Below are 11,493 nucleotides of genomic sequence, written 5' to 3' on the forward strand. Positions count from 1 at the left end.
ACAGATTGGTAAAATCCCTCTGGAGCATTCTGTTCTCCAAGCTGAAACATCCCAGCTCTCTCAGCCTCTTCTCACGTGACAGATGCTCCAAGCATTTTAATAGTGTTTGCTCCCTTTGCTCCTGTTGTTCCAGTATGTCCATGCCTCTTTTACACTGGACCCAGCACATCCAATGTGGTGTCACCAGTGCTGAGTGTAGGGGAAGGATCACCTCCCTTAAACCTATTGGCAGTGCTCTTTCTAGTGCAGCATGGAATGCTGTTGTCTTCTTTGCTGTAAAGTTTACATTTGCTGATTCAAGGGGAGCTTGGTGTTCATCAGGGTCCTCAGGGCCTTCACTGCAGAGCTGCTTTCCAGACACTTGGCGTCCAGCCTGTCCAGGTGCCTAGGGTTGTTCCTCCCCACAGGTAGGACATGGCATTTCCTTTTCTTGAACTTCATGAGGTTCCTCTCTGTCCATTTCTCCAGGGAGTCAAAGTCACTCTGGATGGCAGCACAGCCATTTAGCCTGTCACCCACTTTTCCCAGCTTGGTATGACCTGCAGACTTGCCGAATGTGCATTCTGCACCATGGTCAAGGTCATTAATGAAGATGTTAATATTGTTCCTAGTATTGTCCTCTGGGCAAAGCAGCAGTGAGTGGGAAAGTAGTGACAGGACACTCCTAGCACAGCATGAAGCACCAGGGGCAAGCTTCATATTCATATTTATAGTCATCTTTGGTTTTTGGTTTCTTTTTCCATTTCTGCCCTAGGGAATAACCTCTTTAAGAAAATCAGGAAAGACTGTCAATTTTATCCAGATTCCCTGAGTGTAATCTTGCCTTGTGTTTGAAGATTAGCTCAGGTAAACAAATTTTGTTGGTACTGAATGTCCCATTATTGTATGTGGAGAAGATAGTCTTGGCAACAGAGCAGAACCATGGCACAAAAATGATCTGACTTTGTTTGCCCTACACATATCTCAAACTGATGGTTACTCTGTTTCCCTTTTGCCTGCTAATTCCCCTCACTCAAAGACACGCATTTAAGGTCATGCAGCTTTAACACCTGCTGTTTTCTTGAAAGCTGGCCTACCACACAGCTTTTATATGTTTCAATTTCGTATCTGTCTTACCAGATCTCCTTGGAGGGGTAAGGATAGATAATATTTGATCCCTCACTGGTGGCTTTGATGGAGTGACTGAATTCTGACACTTTGAGTGAGGGACGAAGTGAGAAGAGCTCACCTCCCCTTACCAATCTCTGGAACAAACTAAAGGTGTGCTGCAGCTTCTGCAGTACTGCTGACCTCAGGAAGTCTCTGCAGCCCCTCCTTCCACAATATTTTGTAACTATTTTGTGATTTTCTCTGCATCTGTAATTCTGTAGATGAGCAGCTCAGATGGGAGAATAACAACAGAAATCTGCATAATAATTATTATTGTTTCTTGGTATTTTGATTGACCTGAGACAAAAGTTTATAAAATAATTGCACCAATCAATCCTAGGTAGGTGCAAGGGAAAATCCCTGAGATGGCATGTGATGAGAGCATTAGGGGAAGAATCTGTAATTCTATTAACTAGTAGAATCCTAAGGAGCACACTGTGTTAGGATGCTTGACTTCATGTCTGGATATACCAGATGGCTTCCATCAAGAGGCAGATGTTTTTCCCAGTCTTACCCTCAAAAAGAACATCAGAATTTAACCACGCCTTTGTATTTGAATACATAGCATGAACAAAAGCATATGGTGTAGATATCAGCTTCACAGAACTGTTGGGTGAAAGCACGGGGGTGGTAGATACAGTCTTGTGGCAAAGCACTTCTTGAAAATAATCGATTTTTAAAAATACATACATTGTAAAAATACAGCTGACTTCCAAGAAGATAAACAAGATAATCTGCAGTGTAGTTACTTAAGGTTGAAACATGCTTAGCTAAGATTTCTTTTAGAATAAAAGACACGCTACCCTGCTTTATGTGTTGTAGCTGTAATGAAAATTCAAAATTTATATTATATATAATATTATATAATGCCTCTTAAAGATGACTTGGCTGAGTGTTTTCCTATTCAGACTGATGACTGATGCTGTAAGCCTGTCACAACATACTTAGTCCTCACTAATACCTGTTCCATAGTAATTCTTGGGAGGGTGTGGAGTACAAGGTGGTCAACCTCCCAAAATCTCCAAGTGGCTTACAGAGATCTGCAAATGGGGGAGAGCCACGTGGCTCTCACTCCATACTTCACTGCTCTCGGGAGAGCTGTGGGGTGGTTTGCATACAGCGCTTAACAGCAGCTCACCAGTGGCCCATGGACCCTTCTCCAGCCTGAAGCCCAGGCATGCAGCTGCAGCGCAGGGTGTCTAGGCAAAGTCACTCTTGGCATTCCCTGTGGCTGGGGATGGACCGGCTGCCCTTGTGCTAGACAGCCCCACTGCCAATTATATGATGTAATGAGAGATATAATGAGAGCTGTTGCTGAACTACTCAGAAGTGATGCAAAAGTTGTTCAGGAGTTACAGATTGGCCAGTCCCTGTGACAGGGAGTTTATAGCTGTTATATATAAATTCCTCAGTACAAGAAGTCTGCAAGGTGATATCACTTTTAAATATTATGAAAAATATAGAGGCATACAAAAGGTCTCACAGCTCTTCTGTGCTTAGACACCTTATTGTATCCACTGTGATAACCAGTGACAGATTCCACTTGGAGAAGCTAAATAACCTCATCCTGTATTTTGAGCAATTCCAGTAGGAAGGGAAGCTTTACCTTCCTCAAAAACTGTCAGGGCTTATTATCAGAAACTCAGGCAGCTTGTGCTGTATGTGAGCACCCCATGTGAAAGAGGTTTGGGTAGTTTCCATTGTGGCAATCCTTTCCTTACTCTAGATTCTTGAATTCTTAGCCAAGAACCTTCTGCCAGGGTTTCCCCTGGCTTTTACAGAAGCAACCCAGGGAATGACTTTTAACACACAGAATACAATAAAATGCAAATCTGCAGCTTGACCCCACTCCCACTGAACTATCAGAAATGTTGTCAATTGCCTTCAAAAGGAGATAATGCAAATTCTTAGCATTGCAATAATCAATTAGCAGGCAGTTTAAATTGCACTATCACCAGCTTTTCCATCAGCTGTCTCTTAGTGTCTGAAAATGTGATCTTCATACTCTGTTAACAGGGGATATTTTTTTTTCCAGAAAATATCTTTGGCAAAGCTCTGTGCTCCTCAGTGGAAATATAGCAGAGACTAATTTAGCTTCTCAATTTTTGTTTTTCTTGGGCAACCTGAAAGAAAAAGATGTAAAAAATGAACCATTTGTGAATGTTAGCATTTCATTTTCCCCGCAGTCCCTTTTCTGTGAGTGGGGTTAGTATTGCACTGATGGGTCTGCACAGGTGTATGTTCAGCAGTGCATGGATGTTTTTCTGTATAGCAGCATCAAGACTGGCTCATGCCAGATCAGCTTCACAGGAGATTACTGCATGCACATCATCAGGTATGTGGCTGTCTACCCATATACACCCCAGCATAGATGTGTCCTTTTGGTCCTGCCCTTGTAAAACCTACAGGTTGCTGTCTTTAGCCGTAAAGTAAACCATTATTTACATAGGTTAGGGCTACTCCCACGATGCCTTCACAGTCATGCTTCACATCTTGAAGCCCACATAATTTTGAAGTGCATGACTTGGAAGCGTGAATGAACACTTCTCCCTTTCCTTAGCAGGGATGCATACAACTTAAAATCCCTTCCTCCTCTGCAGAAGAGAGACATGTCTAAACATTTTCATTTCAGAAGAGAAGCTGATGACAGAGTTTCCTGTGCCGTCACAACAGAAGTTCATTTAAGTGCTAGACTGGGCCATTGACAAGACAAGATGGGGAATTTTTATAACCTAGGCTGTTTGTGGCTGCAAAATGTTAGAGCAGTGATTTCCAGCCTGTGCTGTGCAAGCTTTTGGGACTGGTGATTAAGAAGGACACTTTGCTGTCTAGTAGCGTACAGCTGGGAAAATTTTTTTTCCCCTCACGTACACTGGAAAATGTATAGAGATGAAAACCAGCCCAAAAGCCCTGTCATAATGAAACATCTGCTTTTCTTATCAGACTTGTGTGAAAGGTTTATTGAGTCCAAATTTTTCAACTTTCACCTGCCCCTCCCATTGTGGCAGGCCAAAAAAAAAAAAAAGAGAAAGAAAGGGGGAGGGGGAAGGAAAAGGGGAAGAGGAAGGGGAAGGAAAAAGAAAAAGAAAAAGAAAAAGAAAAAGAAAAAGAAAAAGGAGTTAAGTTTTTATCAGATCTCAATTTTTGCACTGTCCCTGGCAGGTGGTGGGGCTGAAGTGCTCCCCCAGCCCAGAAGGGTTTGCCTTTCTCCACTGTCTTTTTCCAGCAGAGTGCCACAGGATGGTTCTTAAGAAGAACAAATATTGAAAATACTGAGTAAGATAACTCTTACTTAAACAAGAAAAAAAAGTTTATTTAGAGCAACAAAGAAAAAACATATACTATCTGGGGGAAAAAAATCATATTGTTTCTTCTACACAGGCAAAATGGGACAGATAAATTCCAAGTTCAGAAGAGGATTGAATGTAATACTTCCCTGCTTATTGTGGATCAGGAAAAGTTCAGAAAACTAAGCAGTTATGTAGGGGGGAAGAAAGAAGCTGTCAATTGTGATTTTTAAGCAAAGAAAAAAGTCATAGCACTGCAAAGAAGATAAACAGAATAAAAAATTATCATATGGAGCTGCTGATTGAAGGGACAACAAAAAAGTCATTTGGTCTGATGGCTTGCTGAGGAAGGACATGCTGGAGACAGAAGTCATTACCAGGTGAGGAGAGTGAGGCAAGCACCATTTTCTTTTATTCAAAGCAGGGATAAAAAGAACATCTGAAGAAGGGGGAAGACAGGACAATGAACAATCAAAGAAGACATAGCATATACCATGTAAGAGACAAGCATGGCAGCTTCATAAGCTGATCTTAAAAACCATAAATTATGGCAGTAGCACTAGTTGTGAGCCTCTGAACTGGGAAATGTGTCTAATCACTAATAAACTCATAATCATATCTTGAAACATGTAGAAGCAATGTCTCCACAAGCTGAGAGATAAACCTTTTTCTCCCTTTTACTTCATCTGAAAACTTGCTGTATGGATGGTACTCAGGGTTTTTTTCTCTCATTCAGGGATATTTTGCAGGAGACATTTTTATATTCTATTCTCAGGCTGGCAAAGTTTGGACTCCCTTGATCTTGCTGATGGACACTTTTAAAACAGAGGAGAGAAACTTTTAGCAACGATCCTCAGTCAGGATCTTCTCTGCTCCAGGTGGCAGCTTTTTATAGCTTTTGATGCATCACACAAGCGGAGAGGCCAGCTCTTGTTGTGCAGAGTCCTAGACTATGAAAATGTTTACGAGGTTAGTCCCCTGACAGAGATATAGTAAGCGAAGAAGCCACACTGTACTGATGAACCAGTCCATCACTAGTCCTTGGAGAAATATATGTGTTCTTTTCTTCTTGGTTTGACAAAAGTGCTCCTGTCTTAGAAAAGTAAGTGAACAGGGTATGTATCTGGAGTAACATTCAGTATAATAAATGCACATTTTTATAGGAGCAAAATCATAGTCTAGTAGAAAAACTAGCATCAGGTGTGATAGCACAAGTCAGAACTATTGTCACACAGAATTCAATTTTGGTTAATATCTGGTAAACATTTTACTTTTCAACTGCATACTTTGCACACTATTTGCATGACATCTCCTTTTCTCTCTTTCCCTTGTTGGCTGACTTTGTGCCCTTTTGGCATGTTCCCCCCTTTTTCTTTCTCCTTAAGCCTAGTAGTGATTCACTGGAAAAAAATTCATTTAGCCAGTGAGTAGGAATTTCTGACCTATTTACAAGTGAACTTCACTATACTTTTCATAGGTCAAAGTCAAGCCCAAAGTACGCCCCAGACAACCTGTTAAAGCCCTGTCAGTGACTTCTGATGTTTCCCCTCCAGCCCATCTGTGCTTACCTCACCTGGCCTGCTGTGTCATAGGTGCTATTCACTGCTAATCAGAGTAATTTCCCTTTAAAGAGCCTGTATTCTTGGGGATGGGCTGTGTGTCTTCTGAAAGGTCTCTAGAAGATACTGCATTGCTGGAGGAATAACGAGAAATAATGTCATCGGAGATTCTACTCTGCTTTCCGAGGTAACACGGAGCTAACTCTTGGTGCTTGAGCTGGCTCTGCTGCGTAGCCTCCGCATTTCCTAGAGGATCATCCCCACTTCTATGAGCAGAACAACCTCATGTTTTCCTGGCATTCACCACAGGATGGCAGTGCAAGATTTTAATTGTCAGTCTGTTTCAATTGTATGTGTATGTGCCTTGTGCGTGTGACAGCATAGTTAGACAGAAAATTAAAACCAGTACTGCTTTTTTCCATTTTGAAAACAAAGATACACTGGTTTCCTTTGAAACAGAGTGTATTGTGAAAACACAGAACCAATAAGAAAACAATACTGCTGCTGCACATGAGGTGCTGCCATATTTCAGAAATGTACCTCAGCTTTCTTTGTATGCTGACTCTGCATTTAATTAATTCACACCTCCTCCCTCGGTGTAAAACCTGTATTGCAAAGGTTGTTTACATTATGTACTCTAAGTGGCTTTTGAATTTAAGGAGCTTTTGTCCTGACATTGCATCTTTGGCCTGTGTGCTAAGACATGCTCCCTGCCGGTATGGTCTCAGAGCATGTCCTGCCAATAGAGCTGCAAGTGATGTTCAGAAGGTCAGTTCAGCCTTCCTTCTCTCTCTCCAGTTTCGCCTTCTCATTTTCTTTTTGCATGGCGAATCAGGAAATTAGTTTCATCTGAAAATGTACCTGACAAAACCAAACAGTTGTTAATTAGGTCCCCTATCTGGCTTGCAGCTTGGGTGCCAGCATGCACAAGAGGAGGCAGCAGGGAGCCTGGGATCATCGTTCTGACTGCTCCTCATGCCCAAGAGGTTTAAGATGATGGCAGAGTTAAAGAAAACTCTCAGGCCTGGGCTCTGCTGGTTGTTGATTCAACTGATTTGCCATCACTGGTGCTATTTTCTGATTTGGTCTTCAGAGTGAGATGCTGATGGTGTTTCTTGCTCTGTGACATTTTTGTCAGGATGCAGTACAGTAAAGTCTTATCAGGTCTATATCATTGCCGCATGCAATTCAAGTTTTCAATGAGACATCCTCCTTTGAACTGCTGCTCGCACACACACACACACACACACACACACACACACGCACTCACAGACTCAATATCTTACTGATACTTAGAATTTCTGTGCTAGGGCATTGCACTGACTGCATGGCTAAAACTGTACAAAGAGTATAGCTCTTGCTGGAGACAGCTTGATAAACAAAAGCTAAAGGGTTCTTCAAGTAGTATCTGTCAGTTAGTGATGCCACTCTTTTAAAGCTTATGTACATGTGTTTAGTAGTCCCAGTAGTCCACTGACAGATAAACAAAGAGTAGAGTTCAGCAGTGCTGCTGGAGATGTGATAAAGGCTCCAGAACAGCAGTTCTGTTTTCTCCTCTTCCCAATAAAGGGCAGTTTTATGTTTCAGGGGTTTCTGGGATGATTAATATGATCTGATACAGTACCAGTCTGCACTGGAAGACTTAATGGAGGAAAAATGCATTTTCTATAGTTAGCACTCAGCACACTTAGCCAAATCTGAGAGAAGTGCTACTCTTACACTGAGTGTTAGACTTAAGACTATATTTGTAACATTTCTGAAACCTGGTATTTTTCTTTGCAGTGTAACTTCAGGAAAATATCCATTTTATCTGAAGAGAAGATTATTTTTCTTTTTTAATTCTTACAGAACATATCTATCTCTGTCCGTTCTAGTGATATAGTGATAACTGAAAAGTGGACAGAAACACCTATTTAGTATGAGATGTAGCTACATTGTCTAAACTGAACTGAGAAAAAACATCAACCTCTTCACTCAGAACTATACAAAAATTCCATCATCTTTTCCAGATGTATAATCTGGGTTTTCTTCTTGCACAGATAGAAATAAATGTCTGCAGTTTGTTCAACTGCAGTGACAAACTGCAGAACAAGAACAAGAACAAATCTCTTCAAGAACAAACCTTGCAGCTAATATTCAGTTAATATTCTCATATGTTTCCAGATGCAGTATCCCAAACCAGAGATACTGCAAGTTCACAAGTGCACAGACCCTGAGCATGTCACACACACAACTTCTTTAGTTAAGGAATTAAACTTTGCCAAACCCCTGTGGCACAGGAATGGTGATGATCTCTATTTCCATGGCAGGCAGCAGGCGGGTCCACCTGCAGCCTTGGTATGAGCTGTGGGCTGGTGTGACATGCTGTGTAGCAGAGGAATTAGGGGCACAAGGGGAAGGGGACAGCATGCCTGTAATTGCTACTGAGATGGGCATCCCAGTAGGCTTGTTGTCCTACAAGACCATGTAAGAGCAGTCATTTTTTCTTCAGGAGGGTTTGCAATATGATGAGACCCGACCAGTAGCACAGCTGCAGTACAGGTACTGTAGTGGTGTGTTCCATGTGCATGCACTTCACAGTGCCACACTCTGAATGCATTCCTTTGGCAGGGGCAGTTTTGGGGCTGGAGAGGGGAGGGGAAGAGATGGTCAAAACTAGAACTGAAAATGTGCTAAGGAAAGAGGAGTATGGGAAGGAGGAAGAAAAAGGGAGGAGGGCAGGAAACACAGAGGGCATTAAGAGACTTAAGGTAGCAGCTGAGAACCTACAATGGTGGGAGAGATTGTTAAGAACAACAGTAATCAGAGAGCAACAGATGAAGTGGTATTGCTTGTACAGAAACACATGCTCACACATATGTCAGAATTGACAGAAGATTGGTATTAGGAGGAGGGGGACTGTCTCACACAGAAAAAGGCAGGGTTTAGATATCTGTGGCTGTCCTGGTTATAAGAATTCCCCAAACACCTCCTGCTCTGCATGCAGTGGAGCTGCTGTGGACCCCTGAGGCTGTAGAGGTGCCCACAGCTGCTCTCCCAGGGCATGTCTCTGAGGGCAGGCTTCAGCCCAGCAGTAGGGCAAGTGTGCCCCCGGCAGCAGGGCTCCCCTGTGTGCTGGCAAGCAAACGGGTCAAGCCGTGCTTCTGTGGGAGCTGGGCAGAGCTGAGAATAAACCCCAGATTTCCTGCACCTCAGCTCCATCCATGAGGTAGCCGCTTCCCCACGCAGCAATCTGACATTACAGAATGTATAGCAATGCAAAGCCACAAAGAAACTAAATTAGGAGAGTAGTAGGCGTATGACTTGCATGCAATGTTTCCCTTTCACTGCAAATTTCTCGTTTACTGTTATTTTTGCATTGGCCCGTGTGACTGAATTCCCATAAAGTGGTCTCCCCCACCTCAGGCAGTTGATAGAGCAGGAGGCAGTCACTGGGCCTATCTGTGCCTGAAAATTAGAGAGACACAGACACAGACCAGGCATCTTTGAAAGAGATATTGGTGTGGGAAGGGATGTATGAACCACTCTGGCACAATTCAGTTGTTAGGCAAATGAAAATGGAGGAAAAATGAATTGCTTCCCTGACTGTATATATAAACTGGACATTTGTGGGGAGTGAGCAAGTGGAGTGGTTATCAACAATAAAAGAGTAATAAAAAGATAAGATCTTTGCATTCCAATTAAAAGAAAAAATCATTGCAATAGGATCAGATGTTTTCCCTGGCAGAGAGGCAAAGAATTTCTCTCCAGGCAGGAGACAAATACCTACCTCTTTCCTTTTATCAAGCATTAACCCATAGGCCTCTGACAAGAAAAGGTAGAGAACTAGCAGAGGGATTTCTATTGGAAATGGGAAAACACTTTTTTTTTCTTTTTTTCTTTTTTTCTTTTTGTTAAAATTTGAATAAGATTGGACCAATGAATCAATGGGGTGGAGGAAAACCAAGCTATTAGGAGATTGAGACCAGGGGAAACCTTTGAGCAGGATGGCTTCTCTGATGGAACTGGGTAAGAAATGAAAGAAACAAACATCAGCTTTGCTTCCCCTTCCTGTCATCTGCACATTAGACACATGTTTGCAAAACACACCATGCAGCATATGCTGATCCACTGGCAAGACTCACTTCTGCAAGAAAACTTTTTCTTACTGAGACTGTCAGCTCCAAGCAATGAAAAACAAGTATCAGATTAAATGATCTAATGACAAATTTGCAATATTCAGTGCTGAGGTAGCATATGTATGATGCTTGAGTCAACAGAACAAGTAGATTTGTCTTTTCTGTACTGTTTTTTCAAGATTGTTCCAAAGTGGCCGGAGTGATGCGTAAGGGTTAAGCACATGATTTACTGAAGACATTCAGAGTCCACATTCTGGCTTGCCTTCTCTCTGTCAGTGCCAGGCAGGTAGATAGATAATCAGGGAGAAAGTTGGTTTCACTGATTAACCTTAAGGATCCATCGTGGAGATTGCAGCTTTTTAGAAAGTCAAGAAATGTCATTGATTCAACTGCCCAGGACACCAGCTACCGCCTTAAACAAAATTTTAGAAATTATTTCAAAAATTGAAGTGCTTAGTTATTTATTATTAAGTATAGTTTTTAAATCTGATTGTTGCTTGATTTTTTAAAAAATCTGTTTGCAGTGGAAGACAGAATTTTTTTGTTTTGTGCATGTGCAGTATAGACCTGAGAAGAATATCTGTTTATTACCATGGAAAATGCTGTCTGTAAAGAATGCCTGAAAAAATAAGGAAATATACCTGAAAACATACGACAATGCAATATTTCAGCCAGTATAGTCCAGACAAAGTCATTTGAATGTGGCACAGTGGCACCTCTTAGAAAATGTAACACATTTCCCTGTCCTATGAGCAAGTTTCTCATGCTGGCTTCAGCTCCCACAGTGCTGGAGGAGCCATGTTCATGCTGGGGACAGCTGTACTGTGCCATAGGAGGTGGGGGCTGATGAGGAGGTTTCCTTAGGCAGATGGGACTTCTGGCCCAAATGAGATACTGAAGTCACATTTACAGATCACAGATTTGAAGTTATTGCTCCTCTATCAAAAGATGTCAGTTTTCTAGTGGGAAATCTATCCTCCAGATTTTCTGACCAGAACTTATGTTTATCAGCCTTCTAATTCCAAAGCCTCTTCTCCAGCACTTCCTTTTCTTTGACAATTCACTAACAGCTTCATTCCCTTCCCTATCATTGGCTCATCTTTCTTCTTATGTGGAAGTGTAGATCAGCTGAAACATGTATATTTCTTGTCTCCTTCCAATAGCAATTTGATTCTTTACATTAACCTTAAATTTCAAACACATCGAGGAGAAAGGTAGGAGGCTTCTGTACCTGTCATTTGTTTCAGTATTAGGATCTAAACATAACTTCATTACATCCCCCACTTTTACGCTTTACATACATTATAGAAAATGTTTTAACAGCATTTGGCAAGACACAATTAACCAGTGAGCAGACCTTCCTGATAAATATTCACAGGT

The sequence above is a fragment of the Vidua chalybeata genome, chromosome 1 (assembly GCF_026979565.1).
Source record: "Vidua chalybeata isolate OUT-0048 chromosome 1, bVidCha1 merged haplotype, whole genome shotgun sequence".
Classification (NCBI taxonomy): Eukaryota; Metazoa; Chordata; class Aves; order Passeriformes; family Viduidae; genus Vidua; species Vidua chalybeata.